The sequence below is a fragment of the Rutidosis leptorrhynchoides genome, chromosome 1, assembly GCF_046630445.1.
Source record: "Rutidosis leptorrhynchoides isolate AG116_Rl617_1_P2 chromosome 1, CSIRO_AGI_Rlap_v1, whole genome shotgun sequence".
Lineage (NCBI taxonomy): Eukaryota > Viridiplantae > Streptophyta > Magnoliopsida > Asterales > Asteraceae > Rutidosis > Rutidosis leptorrhynchoides.
The window spans coordinates 536,900,059-536,915,101 of NC_092333.1; the positions used below are offsets into that span (position 1 = coordinate 536,900,059).

The 15,043-nt window shown below is 35.6% G+C and overlaps 1 long non-coding RNA gene and 1 pseudogene across 6 annotated transcripts; one reads left to right on the forward strand and one right to left on the reverse strand.

The window, feature by feature from the left end:
- Positions 1-5,900: 5,900 nt before the first annotated feature.
- LOC139877761 (uncharacterized) lies at positions 5,901-9,170 on the reverse strand. Of its 6 annotated transcripts, none has more exons than XR_011768767.1 (5): positions 8,385-9,170; positions 6,849-7,835; positions 6,510-6,648; positions 6,336-6,384; positions 5,901-6,254 (listed from the first exon to the last, which is right to left on the reverse strand). It is a non-coding gene; the product is annotated as an uncharacterized lncRNA (long non-coding RNA). The 6 variants fall into 6 exon arrangements; XR_011768769.1 differs by lacking the exon at positions 8,385-9,170 and having other exon boundaries at positions 6,849-7,598; positions 7,674-8,378; XR_011768770.1 differs by lacking the exon at positions 8,385-9,170 and having other exon boundaries at positions 6,849-6,948; positions 7,060-8,378.
- Positions 9,171-12,228: 3,058 nt separating this feature from the next.
- LOC139877783 (receptor-like protein 6) lies at positions 12,229-15,021 on the forward strand (annotated as a pseudogene).
- Positions 15,022-15,043: the final 22 nt, after the last annotated feature.

Consider the following 15,043-nt stretch of genomic DNA (forward strand, 5'->3'; position numbering starts at 1 on the left):
AACAAGTCTCGTCACCCCCTACTACTAGACAACAGACTACACCACCTAGGAGACAGTTTTCACCTACTAGACGTCAATTGTTTAATGTTAATAATTTTGATAATGTTAACTGTTTCAATTGTGGGATGTTGGGACACAGGGCTGTGAATTGTAAACCCATTAGACAGTCACCACATAAGAAGATTGATCTTAGTCCTAAACGTGCTTTCAACAGAAGATCATCTTCACCTATGTTTAAATCTACTTCTGTGCAAACAAATGAAACAAAAGTTTTTCAAACAAATGACTAATACGGGAAACCATTATCGAAAACTAATGTTTGGAAACATAAATCAGAAGTTAAGGGTGTTTGAAATTCTGAAGGTCCTTCTGGATCTAAGGGACAATGGGTGGAGTTTTCAGTGGTTGGCGTTGATGGGAAACCCACTGCCATTAAGGCATGGGTGGCCCTCTCTAACTAATCTCCTTATTTTCATGTACAGCTAGTCTACAATCCACGCTGCAATACTTGGATTGTTGATAGTGGGGCGTCCAGGTACATGACAGGGAACTTGTCCTTGCTTTCAAATGTTAAAACAGTGAATGGAGGACCAGTTTCTTTTGCAGGTAGTGAAGTAGGTTTTATTACTGCACAAGGGGTGATAGCAAATGAGAATGTCAGCTTTGATAAAGTAAATTTTGTGGAGCAGATGTCGAACAATCTGCTTTCAGTTTCACAGGTTGCTGACAAAAAGTATACATTTGCTTTTGATGAAGATTTTTGTTATATTTTGAAGAAAGAGTTTGTTATTCCGGAAGACATGATTTTGATGACTGATCCAAGGTGCAAGGATCTCTATATTCTTGATATGCGTAAGGCTCATGTTAAAGCAGCAACAGGACATCAGGCTTTTGTTTCCAAGGCTACTGAACAAGAGTCTATTATTTGGCACAAGCGTATGGGTCATCTAAGTCTAAGGAAGATGAATAACCTAGTCCACAATGGACTAGTTGATGGTGTGAATGTTAAAATTTTTCATATTCCTGAGGGCTGTCTTCCGTGTAAGAAAGGAAACAGACTAAGAAGTCACATGCTACCAAGAAACATCATTCGGTCAATATTCTTTTGGAGTTGTAGCATATGGATCTCTTTGGTCCTGTTAACTGCAAAACTATCACTGGAGAGTCATATTTCTTGGAGGTTACAGATGAATATTCACGTTTCTCTTAGGTTGTGATGCTGAAGCATAAATCATATACTTTCGAGCACATTAAAGTTTTAATTCTGAAGCTCGAAAGTTTGTATAAGTTGAAAGTTAGAAAGATTCGTACTAAAAATGGTACGGAATTCAAGAATAATCAGATGCTGCTATTTTGTAATGAAAAGGGAATACAACAATAGTTCAGTCCTGCTTATACGCCACAATCAAATGGTATCGCTGAAAGGAAGAATAGGACTTTAATTGAGACCACAAGAACTATGCTAGTTGATTCGTGTTTACCAATTGTGTTCTGGGGTGAAGCCGTAAGTACAGCGTGTTATGTGATGAACAGAGTTCTAGTGGTGAAAAGACATGATAAAACATGTTATGAACTTTACACAAGAGAAAGCCTAACATTAAACATCTTGAACCTTTTGGTGCTCCTTGTACTATTCTAGTACGAGACACGGGAGGGAAATTTAATTCAAAGGTTATCTCTGGTATCTTCTTGGGCTATGGGAATCCAAATAAAAGAGTGTACAACACAGAATCTAAGTGTGTTGAAGAACGTTTCGAGGTTGATATTCAGCGTAACGCTCCTCCTCGTGTTAGTAAAGGGTTCACATGTCAGTTTGAATATGATAAATTGTTTGATTCTTTCAATCTTCCACCAGAAGTTACTGATGAAGATGTGATAACTCAGATGTTGCTTGATTCACAAAACTCTACTAAAGATGTCATTACTATTCCAACGCAGGTTCAGAATCCGGTTTCTAGCTTGCAACCAAGTCCGCAGAGTGTTCGAGGTGATAATGATTCAAATGTGGATGGGGTAGTTGATACTGACGAAGATAGTGAGTTTGAAGAAGATGAGGGAGTTAATCGGACACGGTTGACAGAGGAACATCTCAATCCTCTTTATAATCAACCACGAACTATAACAGTGCCTGAACAGCCAACTGAAGCAGGAGGTGGACTTAGATCAAATCGTGTTATCATGCCTCCAAAACGTCTAGATGATTATTTTGTAGATACAAGGGGCATCCCTCATATTAGCATTCCTCAGACTAAGACTACTGAAGCTTCTACGTCTGAAGTTCCTTCTACATGTGATGTTCCTGTGGTAAGTGAAAGTCCAACGGAAGCAGAAGATATTGAAACAAAGAGTGAAAATATGGTGACAGCTTTTTATTCCTCGTTAAATAAAATAGGGAGAGTATTTGTTCATGCTCATTCATGCTATGTGTGTCAGATTGAACCAAAAGATGCCTTTGAGGCACTAAAATATGATGAGTGGGTTAGTGCAATGCAGGAAGAGTTGTTACAATTTAAGCATTTAAAGGTTTGGAGATTAGTCAATCCACCACATGGTTGTGAACCCTATGGTCTTCGATGGGTGTTGAAGAATAAGAAAGAAGAACATGGTATTGTTATTAGAAACAAAGCTAGGTTGGTGGTAAAGGGATATCAACAAATCCCTGAGATTGACTATGATGAGGTATTTGCTCCAGTAGCAAGGCTGGAAGCAATCAGAATTTTTTTGGCTTTTGCATCCTTCATGGGTTTTAAGGTATATCAGATGGATGTGAAAAGCGCGTTTTTGTATGGAGAGATTAATGAGAAGGTTTATGTTGAACAACCTCCTGGTTTCGAAGATCCTCACTTCCCAGAAAAGGTTTATCGACTTGAAAAGGAACTTTATGGTCTTCACCAAGCTCCTAGAGCGTGGTATGGCACGTTGTCCAACTATATGCTTGAAAATGGTTTTTCGGAGAGGTGTCATTGATCACACACTTTTCATCAAGAAAAGGGGAAAACATCTTATGTTAGTGCAGGTTTATGTTGATGATATCATCTTTGGGTCAACGGATCAGGGAATGGTTGATGAGTTTGAAAAGGTCATGCAACGGAAGTTCAAAATGAGTTACATGGGACTGTGTGACTCAGTCGACCGACTATGTCTGAGTTGCAGTATATATACGGGCTGAAACCTACTTTGATAGGTTACATTCCCTATCAACCCTAATCGACTAGTTACGGTTTCTCTCGATCTCTAACACCTTTACCACCGAAATAACACGTTAAGGAATCATTCTAATCTAGTTTTCTCTCTATGTTTGACTCAAACGAATCCAATACGACTCATATCTCGGTTTTAGTTGTGTCTAGTGATTTCCGCCTCTAGATACGATCCCAAGCGACCTAAGATCCGTCAAACAACGTCTACAATATTTGGATCTGAGTTCCAACAGCTTGACTGGAACCCTTCCAACATGTTTAGGCGACTTTAGTAAGTCACTTGTGACCTTGATTCTTAATCAAAATAAGTCTCATGGCACAATCCCAGATACCTTTACCCGTGAAAGCCTCTTGAAGATTATCGATTGAGTGAGAATCGATTTATGGGTCCGTTACCGAAATCACCAGCTAATTGTACTAACTTGGAGGTTCTCAACGTTGGAGATAATTGTTTTTATGGCGTCTTCCCATTTTGGTTAGGAACTCTTACAGAACTTCAAGTGCTTATCTTAAGGTCCAACAGATTTTCTGGTTCTATTCAAGATCGATATACTTTTAGGTCGGATTTCCCCAAGTTAGGCATATTGGATCTTTCAAATAATGGCTTCAGTGGTCAACTACCACCTGACAACTACTTCAGAACTTGGAAGGCAATGAAATCTTTTAATAATGTCGGTTCGTCTAGTACTATGGGAGACACGGGTCGCACTAAATTATCTGTGAATATCACTTCTGTGACTGACACTACATTCTTTATGACAATAATAACCAAAGGTGTGAAAACAGAGTACACAAAGATTTTAAATATATTTAATGCAATTGACCTCTCTTGTAACAGTTTTGAAGGAAAGATTCCACAATCACTCACAAATCTTCGTGGCCTTGAGTCACTTAATCTTTCCAACAACCACCTCACGGGTACTATCTTACCATCATTAGGGAACTTAAAAAAGCTTGAATCATTAGATCTCTCCCATAACGAGCTTTCGGGAGAAATTCCTCGAGAACTGTTACAACTTGGCTTCCTTGCCATGTTCAACGTATCATTAAACCATCTTGAAGGGCGCATACCTACCGGAGAACAATTCAATACATTTGAGAACTATTCCTACGTCGGTAATGTTGATCTGTCTGGACATCCATTGTCCAAGGATTGTAAAGGTTCAACAACCTCAACACTACCACAAACAATCGATGAGTACGAGTCTTTCTTCCCAGATAACATAATCGATTGAGTTGTTATATTCTCAGGCTTTGTAAGTGGGTCTGTAATTGGATTTCTTTTGTGGAAATTTTTTATGCAAGGTATCACGATTGGTTTATTGATCGATTTGGGATGAGGAAAGATACATGGGTAAGGCCACTACGTAACAAGAGGAGAAACTAAGTCTGTCTATGATAAATGTATCAAAGATGAATAAAATCATTGTATGTACTTCTTTTTAATTTTCATCCTGGAATCTTGTGGTATAGTTTTACACAAGTTCAAGATGATTGATGCCCAGCCTTTTAATAATTTTTTTAAAAAGCAAGTTCAGGACGCATGCAAACATATAATATGTCGTTAGTTGAAACACAACCTTTGCTTAAAATTTCGCTTAAAATAACTACTAATCTTAATCCTGATAAATTCACATACTTATTTGTTATCAAGTTCGTGGATGATCCTCATTGTTGGCAGCTAGTCGATTGATCCATTCGCTGAGTTTATAGACAGTTTTGTTATAAGAATGTATGCAGCCTGTGGTAATATTAGCCTTGTAGGTCAAGTGTTTGATGAAATGTTTGAGACAGATATTTTTTATTGGAGTTCGTCGATTGCTGCTTATCTTACTTGGTCAGCAATCCTCAAACATTTATTCAGCATAACTTAAATAGATTATAAATTGATAATAATGTAATTTCTTGCATAGTATAACTTGACTCCCAAATATTAAAAAAAATGGATGAACAAAAAACTATTGGTTATCTTACTTTATAGGTTGACGCCCAAAAAGAAAAAATGGATGAACAAATAACTGAAGCAATAATGTGCTTATCCCCTCATTGTTTGTGTATATTAACATGATTATGAATCGTATTAATACAAATCTGTAGTGTCCGAAGATATTTTATGTAACTAAGTTGAGTGTAAAGGCCTCGTATCTGAGATGCGTTTGGGTTTGTCAACAAGTAGGTCCTGTTTTTACCACTATCAGAGCATGTTAATGTGTACTGGTTACCCGTTTGCTCCGACTGCCATAACATTAACCCGTTAGTCTCAATTCGACCTTGTAGTTTAAGTTTAGTTGACTGACCATGCAAGTCACCGGATCTGCGTTACAGCTCCACCTTGAAGTGGGTACACAACTCATGTAATGTCACCAAGTACATTGATCGTTTAAGTTGACTCGGTGCAGAAGTGAAACCAGCCCAACAATCATCCTGTTGAAATGGGTCAAGTATGTTAAACACAAAAAGTCAGCAAAAGTATATTATCTTACCCTGCAACAACAAGGATGAGTGAGATGAGCCAAAGGACCCGCTGATATGTCTTGTATTTAGGTTTGGCTCCAGCCCTAGTATAAGCAGAGGTGTATCTTTGGTTAACACATCCAAATTAAGGACGCATAAAGAACACAAACCCAAGAAGAAAACCAGCAGAGAACCCGCCAACATGAGCACCATTATCAACATATGGCAAAATATCCCACAGCTAAATTAATAACAACAAGCAGGGGGTCACTCGCGCATTGCGGCGGCCAATCCCAGTATTTATACATTGCATATTTTGAAATTACATGTTCTTTTTTATGGAGTTTGTCGTACAACGTTATATGCTCTTAGCCAGCATTATAAATTCAAATTTACAACAATACACTATGAACAATATTACTCAAAAGAAGCAGCAGTTAATGTAGGATTTTCCATGGCAGCTGCTGCTACTCTTTCATTGTCATTTAAATTGCATGTTCACTGTGCAGTGCCAAACATCATAAATACTTGAGTACTTTACTTCATCATGAGGTCTGCAAACGACTTCTTATTTTTCATGATAAAGAGAGTTGTTTGCAGCTGAAATTTATTAACAACGTTCATAATAAACACATGACTAATTAATTAATTTAAAAAAGAATTGGTAGCATAAGCTTTTACCCTGTTTCATCATCAGCAAGAGATCCAGAAGCCACTTTGATGTCTATACCTGTAATATTCAATTCCATCATCAAAGGATATAAAATTAATTAGAGAGCAACGTAATAATGACCTTGAAATCCTAAAGATCGTTCAGAAAAGTAAGCAACATTTTAGTACTGACTAAAGGCTAACCTTGAAATGTGGGAAACGAATCCTTAAGTCTAACTTTACAGTTGCCATATCGCAGTGCTGAGTTGTTGGAGTGAAAGTTATCCCAACACAAAGTAAAATATCAACAATGGAACAAACAAAGTACCTTCATCGCCGTCACCTACAAAACACTTAACCAGATAAAACAACAAAACATAAAAAATCTATAAAAAAATCTAAAAATAAAAAAATGTAAACAGAAATTCTAAACATAACAAACCAATTAACCTTAACATTATTGCCATTTTCCATAAAAGTTTCAGACATAAGGTAGTAACTATTTCAAAACAGTGTGTATTGGTTTGCAAAAGGTTATATTACCTCAGTGAGCATGCAAATTAACACAACTCAAATACAGAGTTTACGTTTAAGCCATTAGAGGTAGGAACTTCATCCTTTTATTTAGCTATAGAGGTTTGACCTGCACATAAGAAAACATTTACTTTTATAAGACTTTAGGTTTCAACATGTTTATCTACTCCAATTCTTTTTTTAAGCCAAAATATATATCAAGAATAAAAAGAGAACATACAGATGCATGGCATTATTATGCTCATGCCATACCACTCAACCTACGTACAGTTGATGGCCTTATACTCAAGCTATATCACTCACCTATATACAACAGTAAGCCTAAAGGAAAATCAACAGCGAATATGTACACGTTAACACTGTTAGATATATGTTAACCAATACCCATTCTTCGCAGGCTTGTGTCGCTGTAGTAACTCAGGTTTATAAGCCATTGATGCCACGCGATTGATAATTTCTTTACTCTTCTAACTATCCATTCAAAGCTTTTGATTTGTATCTCGTTAACTAAATCCGAAACCGACTTTCACTTACTTTGGAAATCTTTTTGATTTCGGTTATTTTGAATTAAGTAACCACATACCCATTTTACACCTTGTCAAATCTTGTGAACCTCCTTCGATCTTTGATTGTCATTGTCCTGACTAAAAACGGTAAGGATGTTATCATTTATGATAGGAACAACAACCCACCATTTATGAGTTTCTTCCCACACTTCCTTTGCCATCTTGCATTCCAGGATTGTATGAGATGTTGATACTATTGCATCATCACATATCAGACAATGTACCGAGTACTAATCTAACAAAAATGCTCAAAGATTGGGGGATGAACCTGCTATTGTTGCGGTATTCTGGCCCGAAACGATAGCATAATTGAATCCAAAATTTCAGCCATGGTTTTTCTCTTGTATATACCATCATCATCAAGCATCCATTTCCAGCTATCTCGATTCCCCTTTGAGAAAGCATTCGTGTTTATGTACTCCAAATGAATCTACGACTTCAGTTAAGCTCAGATATAATAAGAAAAATCAAAATGTTCATGGTCAAGTAGGAACATTCTAACTGTATCAATTTAAAAAGTCATTGATAAGTGTCCATATATATTCACATATTTCTTCTCAAACAGTACAAATTATTGAAAGAATGGAGATCCCTAAAATGGTAGTTCAACAAAATGGTAGTTCAACAGTAAAGCATATTATTCCTGTATAAAATAGGTTGCAAACATGCACACGGAATGATTTGATTAATGTAACCCATAAAATTAGAAGAACAGTCTCATTTATGCACATAACATTTTTTTGTTATACAAATGTACCAACAACAACTAATATTCTGAGTATCACATTTTAGGGGGGAGGCATTTCATCGAATAGCTGGTGAACAGAAACCTGAGCAAAAGAAAATCAACATATGAACCATTTTTATCTCCATTCATATCTAATAGTTACTTATATTCACATTCACAAAACAACGACATATAAATCATAAATATACTCATAATTCAATCCGAATTAAAAAAAAAAAAAACTGATGATACCTTCAAAGGCAAGAATCAACAAAAAAAGTTAATAGACGAAGAAGGCAAAAAGCGGCAGAACCCTAGAGAGATTAGTTGCATCAAGTAGCTAACCCTTTGTATATGTGTGCAACAAACAAGGTCAACAACAATGGAGCGTTTCCTCATAAAGAGTTGTTTATAAAAGCGTTGTAAATAATAGTTAACGTTTAGACATAGGTTTTTTAGGAGCATTTTACATATCGCTCCTTTCTGCTACACTCTACAGGCAACATAAAAGTTACAAATTGGCAGTTTACAACTTCATTTGTGGTTTGCACATTGTCGTAATAACTTGCAGTATCCTACCGAGCTTTTATCAATGGTCATAAAATCTTCACGAAAAACACTTTAGCTGCTCCAATGATTATGGACATTCCGATTTTACTAGACACGTTTAAAACCCATGGAAATTTGATTTTACCATTTTCGTGGCGGCTTGCATTTTATTTTTTAACCTACTTATTGGCGGGAGATCAATTTGGAAGCAATCTCACTATCTCTATCCATAGAACATTGAGAGGGATGACTTTCTCTACTCTTGGAATGTTACACTCTAGGTGGAGAAATGACTTCTCTTTATTCCAAGATATGGGAACATACATCCAATTGTGTTCGGTTGTTGTTGTTTTAATCTATCAATAAATAAGATCTTTTATTTCGGTCATTTATTTTATGATACATGGTAATGTACCATATACTAAGATTTGGATAAGATCATATCCTACGCATTATTACTCAATAATAATTCGTGGTTAATATACTCAAATTCATATGAACCAAACAATTTAAATAATACATCATGAATTATTTGACAATATATTAGAATTCAATTTAGGGGGTGTTTGGCTTAGCGTTTGAAACTAGATTTTTTGATTATTAAGTTTTACAATCGCAAATAAGCTAGTTTTGGTGTTTGGCAAGTAGATAATCAAATTTGATTAATCACGTTTTCTAAGGTTGAAAACGTGGAAATGAGAAAGTGACTAACATGTTACTGCTGGGAAAACGCAATTTCTAAGAAAATATTATTTGTTTAATTTTCCATTTATAACCCTACAACATCTAGATATACTCCGTACTTGGTTTTGAAACATTTGTTGTTGTTGAAAAAACGCTCATTGTTGTTGTTGTTGTTCTAACGTTAGTGGTGGCAAGGGTGGTTGTTGTTGTTGATTTAACCCGAACAAATTTCGAGTTACATGAGCGTATTATTGTCGACTTGGCGTGAATATTGGTTGGTTTGCGATTCCGTGTTGGTTAGCACGCCCGAACGCCAAAAGATTAGAAAAAGGAGGGGTATTGGAGAGTGGTGTTGCGGGTTCTTCATGATCTTGGTTTCGTGGAGTGATTGGTGTGTTTGGAGTGTTAGACATTTTGATAAATTTGTAAGAAGATTAGAGTGTTTATAAGATGTTTTGTAGAATATTGTGTGTATGTATTTGAGGTATTGTAGTGTTTATATAATAAAAAAAAGGTAAATTTTTTTTTTATAGCCGTTGCCTTCTTCAACGGTTGGATTGACCAACAAATCACAAAACGCCATGTGGCTTCAACACACTTTGCCTCCACCGTTGGAACTCCCCCAACGCCGCGAAAACGGCTCCCGGAAACGCCTTGTTACGGCGTTTTCCGGTCTCCAACTCAGCCGGCAACGCCATTGCCGAGGCCTGTTACGAGTGGTCTTAGTATATGGTAGTCTCCATTCACCATCAGCAGTGGCGACTTTAGGTGAAGCTAAGCGGGGTCCCGTGACACCACTAGTTTTTCGAAATTTATCATAAATTTTTTATTTTTTACGTATAGGACACCACTAAATATAATAATAGGACCCCATAAATTTTTAGAGATTATAGTTTAATAGTTTGGACTACTAAAGTGTTTGAAATTAACCCACTTATGATATAATTTTTATAGTATGAACCATTGAACGTATTAGATATAAAAATAAACAAACTTTTGTCCAACTCCAATTCTAATTCTTTTTTACTTCTTTCTACATCACATTTTTTACGGTTCTATCTTTAATCCTTCATCCTAGGGATGTCAATGGATAGGATATGGATCGGGTGAGAGCGTGAAGCCATATTCATATCCATTTAGTTTTTGTTTATCCATATCTATATCCATTTATATTTAGTTCATCAATCTATATCCATATTTAGTGGATTAAGCGGATTAATGGATATTCATTAGATATTTAAGAAATCTTACAATATTTTCAAATATATAATGAATATAAAAGTGTAATATAACATGACATAATATACAATTCTTCCACTAGAATGTGTAATGTTTGTTTAAGAATGAACAATATCTGTTAAATTTACTATCAAACATATATTATGACATATTACGTGTAATATTTATGTTGAGATATACATGTTTTATTGTGAATACTCGTGGTGAATGCATTATATGGTTGAAGCTAAGATGTATGTGTAATGGTATATATATTTGTAATAGTTATTGTATATTAGTCCCTAATCTCATCACTCATAACTACCTAACTTATTCTTTTTTAAAAAGTAAGGAGAAACTGCAATTTTAGAGCTAATGTTAATGTTATGTGATTCATATTGATAATAGGTTATAAAATTGCAATTTAAAATTGCAACTGTATAGGTCATTGGCTAAAATAATATTTTAAAATTGCTACTGTATAGGTCATTGCTACTTTAAAATTGATACTGCATGTGCCATTAATTGCTAAACAACCTTATATTTTGCGAGTATTATTCAATTTTATGTTTGTGTTTTGGGCGCGACCCGACCCGACCCGATTTGACTCGACACATTCATTATTTTGTGCAAGAAAGTTATCAAATAAATTTTTGGGACCCCATTGAGTTTTGATCCTAGAATCACCACTGACCATCAGAGTACTTACAAATTTTACCTTGGTCAGATGTTTATTTTATTATTATTATTGTTGAATGAATCCATGATAGTAAAACTATTTATATTATATTAATTACTTCATTAAGGATTTTTTGTAGTTGTTCTAATACTATACGGAGTTCTATATATTTTTTAAATATTCGTAACATTATCATAAACTTTGTAGGTTTATTGGCTATATGTTTAATTATTCTATATGTTGCTATATTGGAAATAATAGTTTATGATAGTTTTTAAATAGTTAGATATTATGTTCATATACTTTATTTATTATTTTAAAAGAATGTCCTTTTTAGTAATTTACATGTTAAATTATCAAACAATTTAATTTTGCCAAACACTCAAAAAACTAATTATTAGATTATTACGATATCAAACAGCATAATCAAATCCAAACACTATTATTTTAAATCACGTTTTGATAAATCTGATTATTTGATTATAATTATTTAAAACGCATAATCAATTCTCATAACGCAAATCCAAACACCCCCTTAATATTAAATTATGTTTCAGTCACGGTAGTACAGATTATAAACTAGTATGTATAACATGAGGGAGTGTTTTGTACGAATAAGAAATGAGAAACCAAGCTAGAAGAATTAGAAGATCAAAATCTCACCAATTCATTGTCCAATTATTAAAGATTGGGAAAAGAAACAGTTGAGCATAGTAGGCTCAGTTAGTATAAGTATTTGTTTTCCTTCCAAAGGTATGTATAGGCTCAAGATTAGACTTATTTTATGGCTATAAAATGAGCCATCCATGTTCAAACCCAATTAAATTTTTGAAAAGTTTGACTTCGACTATAATTAATGTTTTTCGTTAGCCAACCACCAAAGTCACATATGTTGTGAAATAAATGTTAAACATACCATTCACACTCCATCTATAAAGAACGTTGCATAGCTGCAGAAAGAATTTAAGTAAATAAAATTACATAATAATCTCTTCTTCATGGCTATAAACTCAATGCCAATTATGATTTCCTTTGTATACTTATTATTAGTCTTCCTGATCACACCCATTGCATTGTCATCGTTAATAAGCCATGATGAAGAGTGTTTAGCTTTGTTTCAATTCAAGCAAACCATTTTTCATCAAAATTACACTACTTATTCTTTTAATGGTGGCCTACAAAAATTAGATTCTTGGAGAAGACCCACAATTAGCAATATGTCAGATCACGGTTCTTCTGATTGTTGTTTGTGGGATGGTGTGGTGTGTAGCAGAAATGAGGGTCATGTGATCGAGCTTGACTTGAGCCAAAGCTCAATCCGTGGACCCATCAACTCTAATAGTACTCTGTTTAACCTTGTTTATCTTCAAAAGCTCAACCCATCGATGAACAATTTCGCTGAATCTCAAATCCCATCTGAAATTGCTCGTCTAAAGCAGTTAACAAGCCTTGATATTTCTGATTCGGGATTCAGTGGCGACATCCCAAATGAAATCTCACATTTGAACCAACTATCTTTTTTGGATCTGTCGTTGAATTCACTGAAACTTCAAACTCCTAGTTTGGTGCAAAACTTGACTAGACTCGACACACTCCATCTCACACACGTGAACATTAATTCTTCCTTACCGCAATTTTTGGCCAATTTTTCTTCCTTGACGTCAATCAGTTTCCGAGATTGTCAACTTCAAGGTGAATTTCCAGTAGCAATACTTCACTTGCCGAAGCTGAAATATTTTAGCTTAGCACTCAATCCCAACCTCACCGGTTCCTTGCCCGTGTTCCATAACAACACCTTACTCGAGTATCTAAATCTGTTTACAACAGGTTTTTATGGGAAAATACCAGAATCCATAAGCAACCTAAATCACTTGGTATTCTTCGTACTTGCTGATTCCTTCTTCTCTGGGAGTGTTCCAGGTTCACTCTCAAACTTGACACAAATTGAATTCTTAGGTCTTGGAAATAACAGTTTCACAGGCACAGTTCCTTCATTGGTACGTCTATCGAAACTCAAGATTTTAGAATTTCGTTACAACGAGTTCGACAAGGGTAATGACTACCATTGGATTGGAAAACTGACAAACCTTGAAGAGCTCTATCTAGATGCTATGAACATATACCAAGAAATCCTACCCTTACTTGCAAACTTAACCAAGCTTAGTGTTGCCCAAATGCCAAAAAATAATATTTTTGGCTGTATCCCATCTTCATTTATGAACCTCACCCAACTAACAGTCGTTAGTATTTATGATAATCAATTGCACGGGACCATTTCAAGTGCATTTTCCAACTTCAAAAAGCTAGAGGCTCTTGACCTAATTGGTAACAGATTTGAAGGCACGGTGGACCTAGACGCATTTGTAGGACTCAACAAACTCGAAGCTTTGTTTTTAGATAGAGTATCAGTTGTCACCACTGACAACTACACCGATGGCACGCTTCCTGAACTCAAAGAATTGCGACTGTCATCATGCGACTTGAAGAAATTCCCTGCCTTCCTTCACTTCCAAAAGAAAATGACGCTCTTAGATCTCCCCAACAACAAAATTGCGGGTCTCATACCTGGGTGGATTTTCGACAACAATCAAGAAACAATGTCTTATATTGATCTTTCAAACAATGCGTTAATAGGAGAGATACCACCATCAATATGTCAAGCAAAATCCCTTAGATATATGTATCTATGTTCTAACAGCTTGACCGGAACCCTTCCTACATGTTTAGGCAACTTCAGCAAGTCACTGGGGTATCTAGGTCTTAAAAGAAATAAGTTTCATGGCACAATTCCGAATACCTTTACCCGTGAAAGCTGCTTGAAGATTATCAATTTGAGTGAAAATCGATTTACGGGTCTGTTACCGGAATCATTAGCTAATTGTACTAAATTAGAGGTTCTAGAAGTTGGAGATAACTCTTTTGATGGTGTCTTCCCGTTTTGGTTAGGAACTCTCACAGAACTTCAAGTGCTGATCTTAAGGTCCAATAGATTTTCCGGGTCTATTCAAGATCCATCTACTTTTAGCTCAGAGTTTCCCAAGTTACGAATCTTGGACCTTTCAAATAATGACTTCAGTGGTTAACTACCTGACAACTACTTCAAAATTTGGAAGGCAATGAAATCTGTAAATATTAATGATGTCAGTTCATCTAGTATGGGAGACACACTTCTAGATGGATCAACCGTGACTGTCACTACATTCTCTATGTCAATTATAAGCAAAGGTGTTAAAACAGAGTACACAAAGATTTTAAACATATTTACAGCAATTGATCTCTCTTGTAACAGTTTTGAAGGAAAGATTCCACAATCACTCACAGATCTTCGTGGCCTTGAGTCACTTAATCTTTCCAACAACCACCTCACGGGTTTTGTCTTACCGTCATTGGGGAACCTAAAAAGGCTTGAATCTTTAGATCTCTCCCATAATGAGCTTTCGGGAGAAATTCCTCGAGAACTGTTACAACTTGGCTTCCTTGCCATGTTCAATGTGTCGTTCAACCATCTTGAAGGGCGTGTACCAACTGGAGAACAATTCAATACATTTGAGAACTATTCGTACGTCAGTAATCTTGATTTGTGTGGACAACCATTATCTAAGAATTGTCAAGGTTCAACAATATCAACACTTCCACAATCAACCAGTGAATACGAGTCTCTCTTCCTGGATGACATAATTGATTAGGTTGTCATATTCTCGGGCTTTGTAAATGGGTCGGTAATTGGACTTCTTTTGTGGAAATTTCTATATGCAATGTATAACGATTGGTTCATTGATCT